This window comes from Lineus longissimus, chromosome 5, assembly GCF_910592395.1.
Source record: "Lineus longissimus chromosome 5, tnLinLong1.2, whole genome shotgun sequence".
Taxonomy (NCBI): domain Eukaryota; kingdom Metazoa; phylum Nemertea; class Pilidiophora; order Heteronemertea; family Lineidae; genus Lineus; species Lineus longissimus.
This window is the reverse complement of record NC_088312.1, coordinates 17,981,948-17,997,901: the sequence shown is the minus strand read 5'-3', so window position 1 is coordinate 17,997,901 and position 15,954 is coordinate 17,981,948. Positions and strand designations below refer to the sequence as shown.

At 44.6% G+C, this 15,954-nt stretch overlaps 1 protein-coding gene across 1 annotated transcript in view; it reads left to right on the top strand.

Moving 5' to 3' along the window:
* Nucleotides 1-1,729: 1,729 nt before the first annotated feature.
* The window catches only part of LOC135487615 (glutamate receptor ionotropic, kainate 2-like), a 223,255-nt gene continuing 209,030 nt past the window's right edge, over nt 1,730-15,954 (top strand). The window contains exon 1 of the mRNA XM_064771579.1: nt 1,730-2,632. The gene's annotated coding sequence lies outside the window, so the exon portion shown is untranslated. The remainder of the gene's footprint in view (nt 2,633-15,954) is intronic.

The following is a 15,954-nucleotide window of genomic DNA, read 5'->3' as shown; positions in this document are numbered from 1 at the left end:
GGATGTTCGAAATAAACAGCCACCCAGTGTTCACCTGGTTTGGAACTTCTATGTGTGTTAAAAATGAATGCTACAGGAAATCGGTCAACCCTTTTTGGGATCATGTCCAAGGGAAATACCCCCTGAAAATGTTTTTTTAGACATCGATTGCATTTTGCAACAGATTCAAGTTGTATGGTGTTCATTTGAAATCTTTTATGATATTTCTGGCCCTGTCAATCTCTAAAACATTGTCAAATTCACCATAAACAAGGACAGACATATTTACATCTAGGGCCTCAGAAAATGTCATGTCAAGTCTGAGGTTTCCCTCCTTGACGAGATTTAAATGGGCTTTCTCTTCCTGGTCAGGTATGCTCGAACATAATTGGTCTGATTGTTTGCAAAGCTTGTTTTTAGGGGCTGGGCAGGAAATGACTGTCCATTTGCCTCCAATGAGATAGAACTCATATTTTTGTGTTCGAAATAGAACGGATTTTTCTTTCCTGCACCCACAAAGGCCTCATTATCGACTAGAGCGATGATGACTCTACGTGGCAGCTGTCCAAGAAAAACATTATCTCTTTGAACATTTCGACCTCCATCTAAAATTGTGAACGTTTTCAGCTCTGTTCTGCGTACAGGATGTTTGGCAGTTTGAGAGTTGAAAGCTTTGGCATGTGCATTGAACACAGCAGGATTAAGCTTTACCTTTCTCACCAACAGCAGCGCCTTTGTGATTTTAAGAAGTTGAGTGCCATCATCAGACATGAGAGAAAATGATTTTTTTGCCCTATTGAATCTGAAATTCATGTCCACACCATTGGGGAGATATCTGTTCTGATGACAGAGATCAAGATGTGGTCTACCTATCATGTCAAATACCTTACTCTCGGCTGCAAATGCCGATCTTCTTTTGAACCCATTATTTACTTGAGCCTGACCTGGATCAACGTGGTCGAATTTACCTGCCTCATCAACATACCAGAGGGATGATTGAAGGTGGGACTTCTTAGCCCCTTCGTCAAAAGAAAGAAGGGCCTGGATGTAACTAAGAAAAGGATAAGTACTGTTTGATGATGTAACCAGTTCCCCATTTAATGATAGGTCAACCTGGCTGAATTGACTGTGAAGCAGATAATTGATTGGCCCCACTTTGGTACCTGCATCAAGATCAGAGCCATCAGCTTTGGTGATTTTTTGTTCAGTTTAAAGTAGCAATTTGCTTAAATCAACGTAGTTCTCATCACCTGGAACAACAAATTCCAGGGGGTTGTCATCGGAAAGGGCGCCTAATGGTAAATACTCAACTACCTGACTTTTTTCCATGCTTGTTAAAGTGTGTGGTAATGAGAATAACTCCAACTCACTTTTGGTGCACTCACATGAGCCTATGTGTATCATTTTGTACGCTTAATCAAATACGTCAGAGTGCCTCTTTTTCGATGTTCTTCGTCGCTTAACAGGTCGCCGAATGGGTGGCGGATCACTGTGTTTACGCTTTTTATGAGCCGACTTTTGACGAGTTCCTGAAAATGTCCCTGTTGCAGCTGAGAGGAAATCTCTCCCCATTGTTTTTCCAGCCTGCAATGCCCTTTGCTTTGCAGCATCCTTTACACTTTTTCCAGCAAGGATATCCCCAGCAAATTCCGCACCTGTTTTTCAAAATGGTCTTTCCAGCTGATTTTGCAGCTGATTTCAATACAGGGAGGGCCATTTTAGCTATGCTTGAAAATATACCACCCAAACCATAACCTCGTTGTGAACGAGACCCCATAAAAACAGGGAGGCCACCACCTTTTTGTGCATAATGAGCATCATATACACTAGGGTCACAGCAATACAGTTGCCTCATTTTTTCTGTCTGAAGTGAAGTTTCACTAACACCTGACCGTCTTCAAATGGCACAGCATCGCCTGTGTTTGTCCTAATATCCACTTCAATGGTCTAAAATGTTGCTTTACTCACAGGTGCATAATGTATGTCTGAGTAGGATTTTTGTATCATTTCACCATGTTTTCCACTTGTAGTGACTGTTCTAAGCAGTGGTGTGTGGGAATCGCCTACTAGTTGGTGCTGAAGTACATCGCTGTAAATAAAGATGCTGTAAAATGTTCCCTGGAGGTCTGCTGGGAACACAGAGGTTGTATTTCCTGTTAAAACAACTTCGTTTTGATGAAAGCCCAGGACATGTGTTAAATCTTTGATCAGTCTAATGGCTCTCTTATTACCTACTTCAAAATACACTTTTTGGGTCAGTGATTTGTATATCAACTTAATATTTGTATCGGCAATCAAATCGTTGATTGTCGTTCATGTCAGCTGCATAATTGAGTCATAATGGCCCTCTGGAATAGTAATTGTGGACTATTCATGCAATGTAGGGTCATTATCTGATGGCAATAGTACTGCAAAACGGTTGTTTCTGTCTGTGATATTGTACCATGTCTTTGGAAACTGTATTTCAGCCAGACCAACTTCCCAATTATCAGCTGAATCCAATTGGATACTATTGCTTAATTTGGTGGTGAAATGTGATTTGGTATTGTTTGGAAAAAACTTCATGGAACTGTTACTGGGTAGTGTAACATAGAAGTGATCTACATTAAAACTCATGTTCAGTTTGGGATAGTAAATCTGTTATCAGTCGAAGGTAGGTGATTATCAGATGGAAGAGTGGGATTTGGCAGCATGTACCCAAGGCAGCTACACAAAATTGAAATGAATACAGTCTTGTCCTCGCTACCGTAGCTTATATTGACAAGACATGTGATAACCACAATGTAAATGATGACAACTTGGGAAAAATATATTATTTCAGGTTTAGGCACAGAGTGTCCAAATAGATCCCACCTTCTGCTTGTACGAACATCATCTAGGGTACCGTCAACCTCCGTGTTAGATTCCAGTTCATCTTCAATGTGACTTTCAATGCCGCTATCAATTGAAAGTTCATCTGCCATGTCTGCTCGCAAAATGATGCAGCAGATTGCTGTGATAGGTTTATATGTGTTTTATGTGAGATTGATCTACCCAGGAGTTGAATTTTGAAGGGTAACCTTCCCAGGAAACAAGGAATTGTTTGTTTTTGCCTTTGCCCTTTTCTGCCATTACTTTGGAAATTTTGTATAGTTTATCATCGGCAACGTTCACTTTTTGAAGTTCCTGTGGATAGAATGTACCCAGGATTTCTTCATGATCTTCATCTTCCAGTTTATAGAGTGGGGCTTACCTTTAACCCTCTTTATCACATTGAAGAGTTCTGAAGACCAAGAAGGTAGATACCCCTTTTCAAATACCATCTTATTCTTACCAATTCTAACTTTATCGCCCACATTGAAACTAAACTTGTTATATCCTGAGGAGTTGTCAATCTTGCCATAAAGAGTGCGCCATACATCTGGTGCATTACCTTTGTTGACCGAACTCGGTGTTCGCTTGATACTTCTATGCCAAGTGTTATTGTAGGACTGAAGCAAATCTTTAAGCACTGGTAAGTAGGATAGTGTATTATTTTTTGAAACGAATTTCCACATCTTTGTCTTCAAACTCCTGTTAAATCATTCAATAATTGCACACCTCATTATTGGAGGTGAAGAAGTGTATACTTTTACTTTTCAAGAATGTCTGGAATTTTTTATTAAGAAATTCACCACCCCGGTTAGTCCGTAAGGCCCTAGGTTTTCTCATGGAAGTGTTAATCACTTTTTCAAATGCTTCCACCAAAGCATCACCTGTCTTTCGTTTCAAGGGCATAGCCCATGCAAACTTTGATAGAGTATCTATGATTGTCAGTAGATACTTAAAGTTTTTGTTATACTTTGCAATACCAGATACGTCTACTAGATCTGCCTCCCATTATGCGTCAATATCTGGCACTATTATGCGTCTACGGCTGAAATTATGTCCGACTGGTTTGTGTAGAGTGTATGTATCTTCGCCTCTGAGCCATTCTTTTATAGCTTTAGTGGGATATTTCTTACCTGCTGTTCTTTTTAAAGCGTTAATACCACCAAAACTTCCAGGATGTGAAGGTGTGTAGTACATTTTATGCAGATTGGCATCCATCATTCCCAACTTTCCCATTCAGTATCAAATAATCCTCCAGGCGAGATTGATGATGCAAATGTTTGTTGCACTGAAGGGGTTTTCTTGGGTCGAGGTGGTGTTTGGATGGCTGACAGGCCAAGGTTATTCTTCCAATGAGTATTGTTTAAAGCTGATGAGTGGATGTATTTTTGCCTTTCAGGTATGACAGCACTGCATCAGCTCCAAGCGGTAACCTAGGGTTTTCCTCCTGCTTGAAGCATTGTGAACAATATCATTAATATTGCTCCCTTTTATAACATTTCCATCAAGCATGATCTCACCTTTTTCATCCCATTTGAAACTAGGATCCCGCTGGATGGCTGCTAAGAATTTCTGGGCCTTCTTCTGTCCATATTTTGGTATTTTATCCAAAATGTCATCAGTTGAGATAGGAACTACTAAAGATACATTATTGTTCTCAACCTTATCAGCCGGTGTTGGAGACGGTTCTTCTTTGATTGACTTTATAACTGGTGCAGTGGACCTCTCCTGTAATGCCTCTAGGTAATTTCTGAGACTCTGGGAATATGCTAGTGCTTTATCATGTTCGGATAAATCATCCCTTTCTAAAATATGCTGCATTTTCCTATCAATATTCATGGCATGATGTGATTGTGGTCTGGTGACCTCTTTATGTCTTTGCTCATAAATTAGTTTTTCTGCTAATTCATGAGGTATCAGAGACATTTTCCTGACATGGTTCATTTTTAAAACAGGCTGGTTATGGCGCCAAGAACAGGTCCCAATAATGCACCTAGAAACCCACCTTTTTAGCTCACCTCTTAGCAGAGGTGAGCTTATCCCATACCGTGGCGTCCGTCGTCCGTCGTCGTCGTCGTCGTCGTCCGTCGTCCGTTAGCAGGGCACGTTTCGTAACTGTTAGAGCTATTGAGTTGAAACTTGGTACACATGTACCATTATGTAATGACACCTTGGAGACCAAGTTTCGGTCCGATTCGTTTCATGGTTTGGCCACCAGGGGGCCAAATGTTAAAAGTGAAAATATGCAATATCTCCCTTAATAGTAGTCGGGAAATTTTGAAAAAAATATGGTAGGTACTTCTAGCAAAGGTGCATCATATATCCTCCGGGTTTTTGATTTGACCTCCTTTTCAAGGTCACAGAGGTCAAATGGTGTAAATTGGCCGTTAGGATGTAACGATGGAACGTTTCTAAACTGCAATGGCTATTGATACCAAATTTGGTACACATTTACCCCTTAGTCAGGTGATCTTAGGGACCGAAGTTTGGTCCAATATGATTCACCACTTGACCACCAGGGGGCAAAATCCAAAAACCTTAAAAATGTGATTATTCCTTAACTTCTTGCCCGATTGCCACCAATTTGATATCATGGGTACATCTAACCACCATACAGTATATGTCACACAGGTTTTTAATTTGACCTTCTTGTCAAGGTCACAGAGGTCAAATGGCGTAAATTCGCCGTCAGGCCGTAACTATGGCACGTTTCTTAACTGCAATGACTATTGATCACAAATTAAGTACACATGTACCCCTTGGTCAGGTGATCTCAGGTACCGAAGTTTGGTGCGATCTGATTTGCTGTTTGGCCTCCAGGGAGGGGGCCAAATCCTAAATTCTTCAAAATGCCATTATTCCTAGTAATGACTTGCCCGATTGGCACCAATTTTATATCATAGGTACATCTAATTCTAACAACCATTCAATGTGTTACCCGGGTCTTCTTTGATTTGACCTACTTTTCAAGGTCACAGAGGTCGAATGTATTGTAAATTGGCCATTTTGGGGAAATTGTAATTGCTTGGACCTACATCAAACCTAACACTACATGACACAATACCATGCTCTTTATCCATCTTTCCTCCACATGAGGTGAGCACAATGGCCCTGGCCATTTCATTGAATGATTCTCTTCCTGGTCTTCAGAGAAGTTTTCTTGTGTGCCAAATTACGGAGGGCAGCTCTGTGCTTCTTCAGACATCTGAACTGATGTTTGCTCATTGGAACATTGCCTTTTAAGCAATTCCTCGCTGACTCGCTGACAGCTTTGATTAACCCTTTGTCAGCTGTTTTCAGTATGACATTCCTCTTCTTCAAAGGGGCGGTCCTCAGCTGCTCTAATCCGTGTACATAGTTTTTAATATGATACTTAACCATGGCTGACTGAGGGCAGGTGTTCATCCATCAGCATATGAATCAAAATATGAGAATACATGCTTGTGTCTCCTATTTTATCAGGTAAGCAATCTGTTGCTCTCCTGGAAGTATCTGACTCCTCATTCTTAAAAATGATGGCGTATTGGCTTGAAAATCAAGAAAAAGATAGCCAAATGGCGTTGAAGTGGCATCCATATAAGCCTCTTGGACTGCCTTTGTCTTCCCCGGGGCAAACTGTCGTGCTAAGTGCATTATTTGGGAAGAATCCCTGGCATTTTTGAAACACATCAGGTAGCTTGCATTAAGATTTGTCGTCCTCATTTCCCTACCTCTGTGAAAAAGGTTCTGCACGATAAATATTGTGCTAATATTTTGATGACGTGACTTTTTTGTGAACAGTTCAGTGATTCTTCCATCAGCCTCACACATGAGGTCATCAAATATCAAAAGGGTGGGGATTTTTGGGTCAGTTTTGGGATAATCAAGTCCTGAAACAACTTCAACACCTGATGGAAAGCTTAGAAAATCATCAGCATAATCACCACCACAACACCATATGATTCGTTTTGGACAAGGTTTAATCAAATTTGGTGCATTGGCAATGATTTCTTTTGTAATGCATGATTTGCCCGAACCTGAGGGCCCTGCGATGATTGCCCGAAAAGGGTGCGCCAAGTAGAGGGCATCCTCTGTCACTTCCATGTTCAATACCATGCAAGGCACAACTCAAATGATAACATAAGGTAAACTTTTATGTATATATATGCGTATATCTAGATGTATTTCAACCTTAGCGTGACAATAAACAAAGAATTTATATGATTTTAATATCATTACATACATTTAGTTCATACTTGCAAATTAGACACATGATATTAATGACAAGCAATTTGTCGCAATTATAGAAATTGCTAGTAGTAGTTTAATATAATGATCATAAGATAATAACACATAATTACTAATGATAACAATCAGTATCATAGCACAGTAGACCAAAAAAGCTATACATACAGACTACAGAGTGCAATTCAGGTTATCTGACATGCACTTGTCTTAGTATCTGCTGATAAGCGAAAAATGCCTAACCTTTAGTGTTGGGAGCCAAATGGTATTGTTTGAAAACTCTCTGTGATAATCCTCTTATCATACACAATACCATAAGCCTTTGACTCGGGTGCAGATACAACTTTGAAATCTTTCTTCCGTTTGATTTTTCGAGGATTCCTAACAACAATCCTCTCATCAAACCGGTTCTCCAGGATCAAACATTTCATTGAATCAAAGTTAATTGATTGAACATTTTGGTAATTCAAAGTGAATCCCCGTACTTTGCATACCGTCTGCACACCATCACGCTGCAATGACCACATTGGTCTTATTGTTAGCCTCAACAAATTGCTCCTTTAAACAGGTCATCATGAGGACACATTCATCATTAACCATTTGTACATCTCTGACCTCAATCGTGTCATCTGTCATTTTTTGAAAATACTCAGATGGTTCTGAGACATATTCAGTCTTCACAAATATAGGGCGCTGACCAATCTTACCCCACCCTGAGCATAAACACAATTTGGCCAATGCCCTCAACCCTGAATTGTACGCAATAGCATCCTCATCCAGTTTAATCCCTTCGTGTTCAAGAGAGTTTGAAATATATGTCTGCCTATCTATTTCTGTCTTGCACCAGTCAGGCCAACCACTTGCTTCCTGCTTTATTTTCAAAAATGCATTGATGTAATCAGTGAAAAGACCACCTGTCTTGCTTACTGGATCATAGACCATGGTTTCAGAGAAGTGCCAGATTTCATAAACCTGTGTGTGGCGGCATTAGCCCAGTAACTTAACAATTCTTATTTCGTTTACATGGTTTATTATTTACGTCATTCCACAGATCACGTAAAAACTGAAAGATACAAAAATATAGGGAAGATAAGTAAAATGCAACACAGCCAGATACCAAGGATACAAAAGAAAGGAAATCTACAGGGAGCCTAGCTAAAAGGACGAAACTGTCATGGAAAATTTGGGCATGACCTGTAGCCTAATTCACCTTAAAGTCCAAGGAACTATTTGACAGTCTCAAGGATTACCTAACATCCCTCTAAATTACCAAGGAATGGTCTATACATTGATGCATTGAACAACACACACAATGCATGTGATCCGAGTACACAACCTTGTGTACTGCAGCCATTACAGCAGAAATCCGCTATAAACACTTGAATATTCTTCGTATTTACTTATAACCTTGACTGGGCCTAAGTACAGAGCAAGTAAACGTCATTAAAGTACCATAAAGGTGTAGTAAAGTGTACAGAAATCTATTTCTAGCAATTTCGTTTCGTGTTTACATTCTGTCACTTCAATTCCGGTTCCGGAAGGTGCTGCCATCTGTCGTTGCAATTAGAAACCAATTCGCTTCAGGCTATGCTCAAGGCACCTCATAAAACACCTGATTAAGACCACCTGCGGTCCGTAGTGATTTCTATCATATTATTCAGTGCAGCCTATATATATTCGTAATTCATTTACCTCTGTTGCCTCCGTCAGTAGCTTTGATAACAATGTATAAACGGGAAAGAAGGGCGGACTGGCCCCGGAATACGACTCTGTCTCTCAAGCGAATCGGGCAAAAGCGCGCTCGAGATGGCGTCGTCACGTGACTGTACCGTGAAGCCCTTAAAAGGTAGGCTTCACGGTGTTGATAGGGTTTAAACTCAATTCGTTTGAAGTCTACCGAACGTGCCTTATCAGAATATTCGTCATTGTTCTTAGCCTTGATTAATATTATTATACAATATAAGCAGTGAGTCCAGGTGTCCGAGTCACGCGGTTCCAAGTCGGAGGATTGCGGTGACAGGAGTAAGTCCTTAAAGGGATGGCCAGTGATCTTGGCACAGTTAACGTTCCGATCATGGTCACCTGGTACGAGGCGTCCAATCATAGCTTCCCAATGGTCTTCAGCTACCAGGGGGAGGCACTTGACATTGTTAGGTTTCTCTCTGGACGGCCTCGTACCCTGGACCGGGTTGCTCCTTTAATTAGTATTCGTCTTCCGTAATCCTGGACTCTGAGCTCGTGACTTGGCATCCGGGTATTTAAGCACTGGGCACGCCGGCTCTCTCTCTCTTTCCTCTCTTGGGCGGCCCAGCTTGCATCCAATAGTTTCTAGCTAAATCAGAAACTCCTAAATCAAGTAAGTACAAATAAACTATTATATGATTACTCCTGACATCCGAGTTCATTCTCTGCTAAGTTAGTATGTCTGCAAGTTCAGCATCGGTCTACGGCACCTGGTCTCTTGGGGAATGTTCGTCAACCTCAGGGACGCTGGGAACATGGTAGCAGAGCGCGAATCTACTCAAGGCGCCAAATTCTAAACTTAAAAAACTTCGCTGTTTCAACTTGAAAACAGTGACATGGCTCTCCTAAATTATTCATTAATTTAAACCAACAATACACAAATCTAAAACTAAACCATGGTAACCATGGCAACTACGTTTAGGCCTATGGTATCTGGCACAAGACAACTTGAAGTAAAACTTCAAACAGAAATACACCCTTCGTTACAATCTTGGGACGAATATTTCAGACGGATACACCACATGACTTGGATCAGCCTTGAACTTGCTGTCACAACGATACTGCAACACAGTTCAGCTTTAAGCCTGCTGAAGCTTTACAAACAGTCCATAAAACACGGTTCAGCTTTAAGTCTGCTGAAACATTAGCAACGCTTTGGATGGATGCGCCTCAAGATTTTGATCAACTTTAAACTTGCTGACCAATGCTACAGTTAAGTAACGCAGTTACATATATATAATATATATTCAGCTTTAAACCCGCTGAAACAACAATCAAGACTCCAGAAGAATTCTTAAAGTTAGGCATTTTGCCTGCAATTCAACACACTAACAGTATGAAATCACAAGATCATATTAATGAATAATCTACGGATTTCAAACTCCTCTGGGCAAAGAAATTGAATCAGAGCTCAGACCCACAGTAAGGCATTTTGTGTCATTCAAACTTACCTATGGAACACTTTTGCATGTTACTCCATTTGGGCTCAAACACAAGAGTATCCCTTTAATTTTCTAAAGGGAGAACTGAGTTAACAGCTCGGCCGCCAGGCGGCGCCCTGACCGATCCCGCGAGATCGCGCCGATCTCATGCCGCCATATTCAGTCTTTACTCTTGTGCTTCTACGAAGCACATCGTTTTTTCAAAGCTGCCGTGAATTCGATTTAAAACCAAATTCAACCAGCCAAGTCTAGACGATTTTTGGGTTCATTCACCTACGGAGTAGACCGCCAAACTAATCTTGGCATTAGTATTGTCCAGTCTATTTAATTATAGACATTTTCTTAGCTAGCTTAGTCGACCCGGCTCCATTATTTTGATCTTGGTAGGGTAGAGTTAAGTAGGCTATTCTCCGCTCTATTGTAATGAACAAGACTCAGATCCATTGCAATAGTGTTTAATTCAAGTAGGCATGTTTTCCTTTCCATTAATTATTGCGTCCTTTCTGGCCTACTTGGGGTTCCCAGTGTTTTTATTGTCATTGGTACCATTTTTTATATGGCGTACCCCTCCGACGGCATCCTTTGTCTCACCACAAAGGAATGCGTCTGGTGGCGGGAAACGGGCCGCGAAGACGCCTAAACCCTCTTCCGGTTCCGTTTCCGGGCATATAACCCGGAGGTCTAGCAAACCTCCCGCCACCACCCCTTCCGTCAGCCGAGTTCCGGTTCCGGCCGCTGCTGCGAAGGATGCGGGATCTGACATTATTAATGTATGTGGTCCCAAGGGAGACTTACATCCAATAAGTCTCCAAGGGTTTAATATACCCCGGACCTCAGGGAACCTTCCGGTTCCCCTGTCGTCCGCTCCCCCGAGTACAAGCCCTTTGTACCCGCGGGAGCACCCTGCTTCCGGTCCGCCGATTGCAGTTCCGGTTACTGACGCGGGTTCCCGTTTTTCAGTAACCGAAGACTCTACTGGGGGTTTTTCTCAGTCTTTACTGCGAAATAACCCCAGTCCTCACGGACACAGTAGAGTAGGGCCGGACCTTATAACGCCACCTCCGAAACGCCATGCGTCTTCGGTAACAGCGTTTCCGCCCTCCGTACCTCCTTCTAAAAGGGCTTCCGGTAGCTCCATACCGGCGAAGGAGTTACGGGCATTTCCGGTTTCGGACTTCGTCCTACCGGAAATGCAGGCACCTTCCTACGTTGGCCAACCTCTTGGGTGGAACCAACCGGAAGTGCCACCCCCTCCTCGTAGCAGAGGCGTCGTTCCCATGGAACGAGCTACGCAGAGAGGACATCTGAACTCTGGTTCAGAATATGGGCAACTTCCGCTTCCGGAAGACCCATTCGCCCGCACATACGGCTTCCAGGGTTCGCTTATGCGCTCACCCTCGCCTCAACCGCCCGTCGTTGAGAGAAGCCGCACGTCGGGTCCGGAACCCGAGTCGGGACAGCAACTGTCCCAGCTCATCCAGATGGTAGCAGGTCTTTCTGATAGACTCAGCCATCTGGAGCAGGGTTCCGGTTCCTCTGGTGCGCCTGGTCCCATCGGATACCCACCATCCGACTCCTCTATTTTAGAGGAATTTTCTGAGAACGAGAGTTCTCAGCCAGGCTACCGCTCCCCCAATCAGGAGGAGCTGTCACCAGAGGAGGCCAGTATCCTGTCGGATATGAGGACACTCAGATCCTTGATCAGAGCGTACCTCCCGCAGGATCTGTGCCCTACCCCGCCGGAACTGCCAGCCTTGTCAACACCGACCTTTTCACTCTGGGGACAGGAAGTGGATCCCAATCCACAGGTTTCTCAAGGCTCCACTCGGGCACTTGAATTCCTTCCTCCCTCCCCGTCGGTGTTAGCAGTCTCTGAACTTTTGGAGCGTACAATCAGAGACTCACAAGGCGCCCACCAACGTACTTCCATCCCTGTCCTTCCGGCAGTCGGACCGGAAGCTTGGTGTAAACCGGGGAAGTTGTTCACGGCACAACTTCCTCCCGTTAGGCAGTACCGCGCTGACTATTATCGAGTCAGCTCGGCCGGCTGTCCAGCTGCAGCATCGACTTCCATATTAAAGGACGATGTACAGCTGGACCAACTCGTGCCTAGGGTGACCTCCTCCTCGGCTTACCGAGACCTTAGAGCACAAGAGGGTCTGGCCAAAAACACGTTAGCGGTGCTCTCCTACGCAGAGCACACTAACCTGGCCCTAGCCAGATCCCTAAAAGATAATGAGTCACTATCTGATGACACAAAATCGCTTGTGACATCCTTGTCACATTCGATTAGGCACGCTATTGCGCTGTCCGCCAAGACCGCAGCAAATAGCGTCCTACTCCGTAGAGACGCCGCACTGGGCTCTCTCAATGTCATCAGATCCCTCCAGCTGGAAGGGGCCTTAAGAACCGCTCCTATGGACGGTTCTTTCCTGTTCGCAGATTCTGTACAAGAGGCGGCTCAAGCACAGAAAGATTGGGACAAATTATATGCCCCCACTGCGACACAGAGGGCCAAGACCTCTCTACCTAACGCTAGAAAGATAGAGAGGCCCCAGCAGGCATCGGGTTCAATCCCGTACGCCAGGCAGGTCCCGCCTAGGCCTACCCCGCCTAGTCAGCCTGCTCCTGCTGGATCCTTCCGACGGGAAGCGGAGGGTCGCCGGACTGGAAAGAGGAAAAATACTTCCTCTAACCAGGGTGGATCCGGTCCGACTAAGCACTCCTTTCGCCCAAGGGGTGCTGGCCGGAAGAGGTGACTCCCCCCTCCTTTCTCCTCCCGGACGCAAAAAGGAGCCGACTCCGGTAGTCGGGGGCCGTCTGCAAAAATTTGCAGACATTTGGGACGATTGGTGCCCAAAGGGGTCCCCAGTCCCAAACATGTTGAGGTACGGAGTGAAACTAGATTTCAACCGTACCCCCCCGACTACCATATATCCAACCCCAGTTCAGCCACCGAAGGACCCAGTCAAGGCCTCTGCCCTCCAAGCAGAGGTCGCGACATTACTGGAGAAGCAAGCTATCCAGGTCCTTCAAGATCCATGCTCCCCCGGCTTTTACAGCCACGTTTTCTTGGTTCCCAAGAAAGCAGGGACATGGAGGCTGATCATAGACCTTTCCAGGTTAAACACCTTCTTGAATGTTCCTCATTTCAAGATGGAAACCACCAGGTCTATAGCAACGGCGATACAGCCCAACGATTGGGCGGTATCGATGGATTTAATGGATGCGTACTTACATGTACCGATCCATCCAGACTATCAACACTTCCTTCGATTCCATTACGAAGGAAAGACGTATCAATTCAGGGCCCTGCCGTTCGGTCTGGCATCGGCACCCCTAATTTTTACGATGATAGTCACAGCCTTCGTCGCTCCCTTTCACGTGATGGGGTTCAAGCTCCATCACTACCTAGACGATTGGCTACTCCGTTGCAAATCGCGGGAACTACTACTGCAACAACTTCAGGTTCTAAAGCAAAAAGTAGTTTCCGCAGGTTGGATTATCAACGAAACAAAGTCAGAATTCATACCATCCCAAGACTTCGTTTACGTTGGAGTTCGGTTCCTTACGGCCATAGGGAAAATGCTGCCCCCCCTAGACAGGATAAAGAAAATTCTTCATCTCGTCGCAGAATTCAGAGGAAGGACTCAAGCTCCCGCAAGGCGATGCTTGAGCCTTTTGGGACTTCTGAATTCGGCAGCAGACCAAATCCCCCTTGGCCGTCTATATATGCGTCCCATCCAGATGTTTCTAATGTCTCTATGGAAACCCCACAGGGACCCATTAGACAAGTTGGTATTGATACCTCAATACCTACTCAAGAACGTCTGGAACTTCTGGGAGTCGGAGACTCGTCTCCAAAGCGGTGTAGATCTTGCTCCACCGCCCCCAGAAGTGTCCCTGTTCACAGATGCTTCCCTACTAGGGTGGGGAGCACATCTGAACAACGGGGACATGTCCATAAGAGGTCTATGGACAAGGGAGGAGACCATTCTTCCAATAAATATATTGGAAATGAAGGCTGTCCTTCTTGCCGTGAGGGCTCTTTCCCTTCGCCTGAAGAATCGGAGAGTAACCCTGTTCTCCGACAATTCTACAGTAGTAGCATATGTCAGGAGACAGGGAGGCACAAAGTCCGGCATTCTTTGCCAGCTAACTTGGGAGCTTTACCATCTTTGTGCCGACCTTGGAGTATCGATATGTGCCAGACACATACCGGGCAATCGCAACATCCTTGCCGACGCCCTGTCCCGTCAGAACAAGCTAGTTCAGACAGAGTGGACACTCCATCAGGAGATTGTAGACGACCTTTGTCGCCTTTGGCAATCTCCGAAGGTAGATCTGTTCGCCACCAGGCTGAACAATCGCCTTCCCATCTATTACTCTCCACTTCCGGACGAAGAGGCCCTGGAAGTCGACAGCCTTACAGCCTCTTGGGTCGGGCTGAACGCATATGCGTTTCCACCCCTCCCTCTCATCCAACCAGTCCTGAACAAGATCTTGACCAGCCATCCGGTGAGAATAACTCTCATCGCACCTTGCTGGCCAAATCAGGCCTGGTTCCCAGCCTTGCTGGAGCTCCTGATAGATCACCCCAGGAGTCTTCCTACTTGGAAGCACCTCCTGTGGCACCCCCTGGGGAGATGCTACCACCAGAACCCTGGATTTTTCAAGTTTCACGCCTGGAACTTATCCAGTTGCATCTCCACCAGAGAGGCTTTTCGGACATCGCTGTCAAGCGCATGTCCGCACCTCAAAGGGGGTCTACCCTTGATGTGTATCAAGGAAAGTGGTCTACCTTCACTTCCTGGTGCAGGGAGAACGGAGTTAATCCGATCTCTCCCTCTATATACAGATTAGTTGATTTCCTTATTGAATTATTCACGGAAAGACAACTATCTGTCACGGCTATAAAAGGGTACAAGTCCGCCATCGCTTCTACCCTCCGTGTTTTAAGCACCTGGGATCTTCGTTGGGAGGACCAAATAACCCCTCTTTTCAGAGGAATGTTATTAGAGCGTCCTAGACCGGTTCACAACACCCCTAAATGGGACCTCTCTGTTGTCCTTAAGGTGCTCATGAGGCATCCTTTTGAACCCATGTCTATTTCATCCATGAAATATCTGACACTCAAAACGGTCTTTCTAGTAGCCTTGGCTACCGCCCAACGGAGATCAGAGCTCCATGCACTTTCTTTTAAGAAGCTGGCTTTTAGAGAGGGAGGGGAGGTTATCCTGGCTTTTATACCAGGATTTCTGGCGAAGAACCAGGGACCGGCCGCCTCTCGGCCCCCGGTTACTATTCCCTCTCTGTCAGGAACGATCTCTTATGATCTTCCTGACAGAACTTTATGTCCCGTCAGGGCCCTAAAGTTCTACATAAATAGGACAAAACCTCCCGGTATCCGCCAGGGGAGAGAGCGTTTGTTTTTGTCCTATAAGGAGGGAAATAAACGAGAGATAGCGGCCGCCACTATTTCAAGGTGGATTGTGGAGACTATTCGTCTTTCCTACAACACCTTGAAGACTTCCTCTGATCTTCGTGCGCTAGCTAACATCTCAGCGCACGAAGTTAGAGCACTAGCCACCTCCTGGGCTAACTACCGAGGAGTTGCTCTTCAAGAAGTCGTTTCCGCTGCATGTTGGAGTAATCACTCCACATTCTCTCGTTTCTACCTACGAGACGTTTCTTCCCTCGTAGATGGCATGCACAC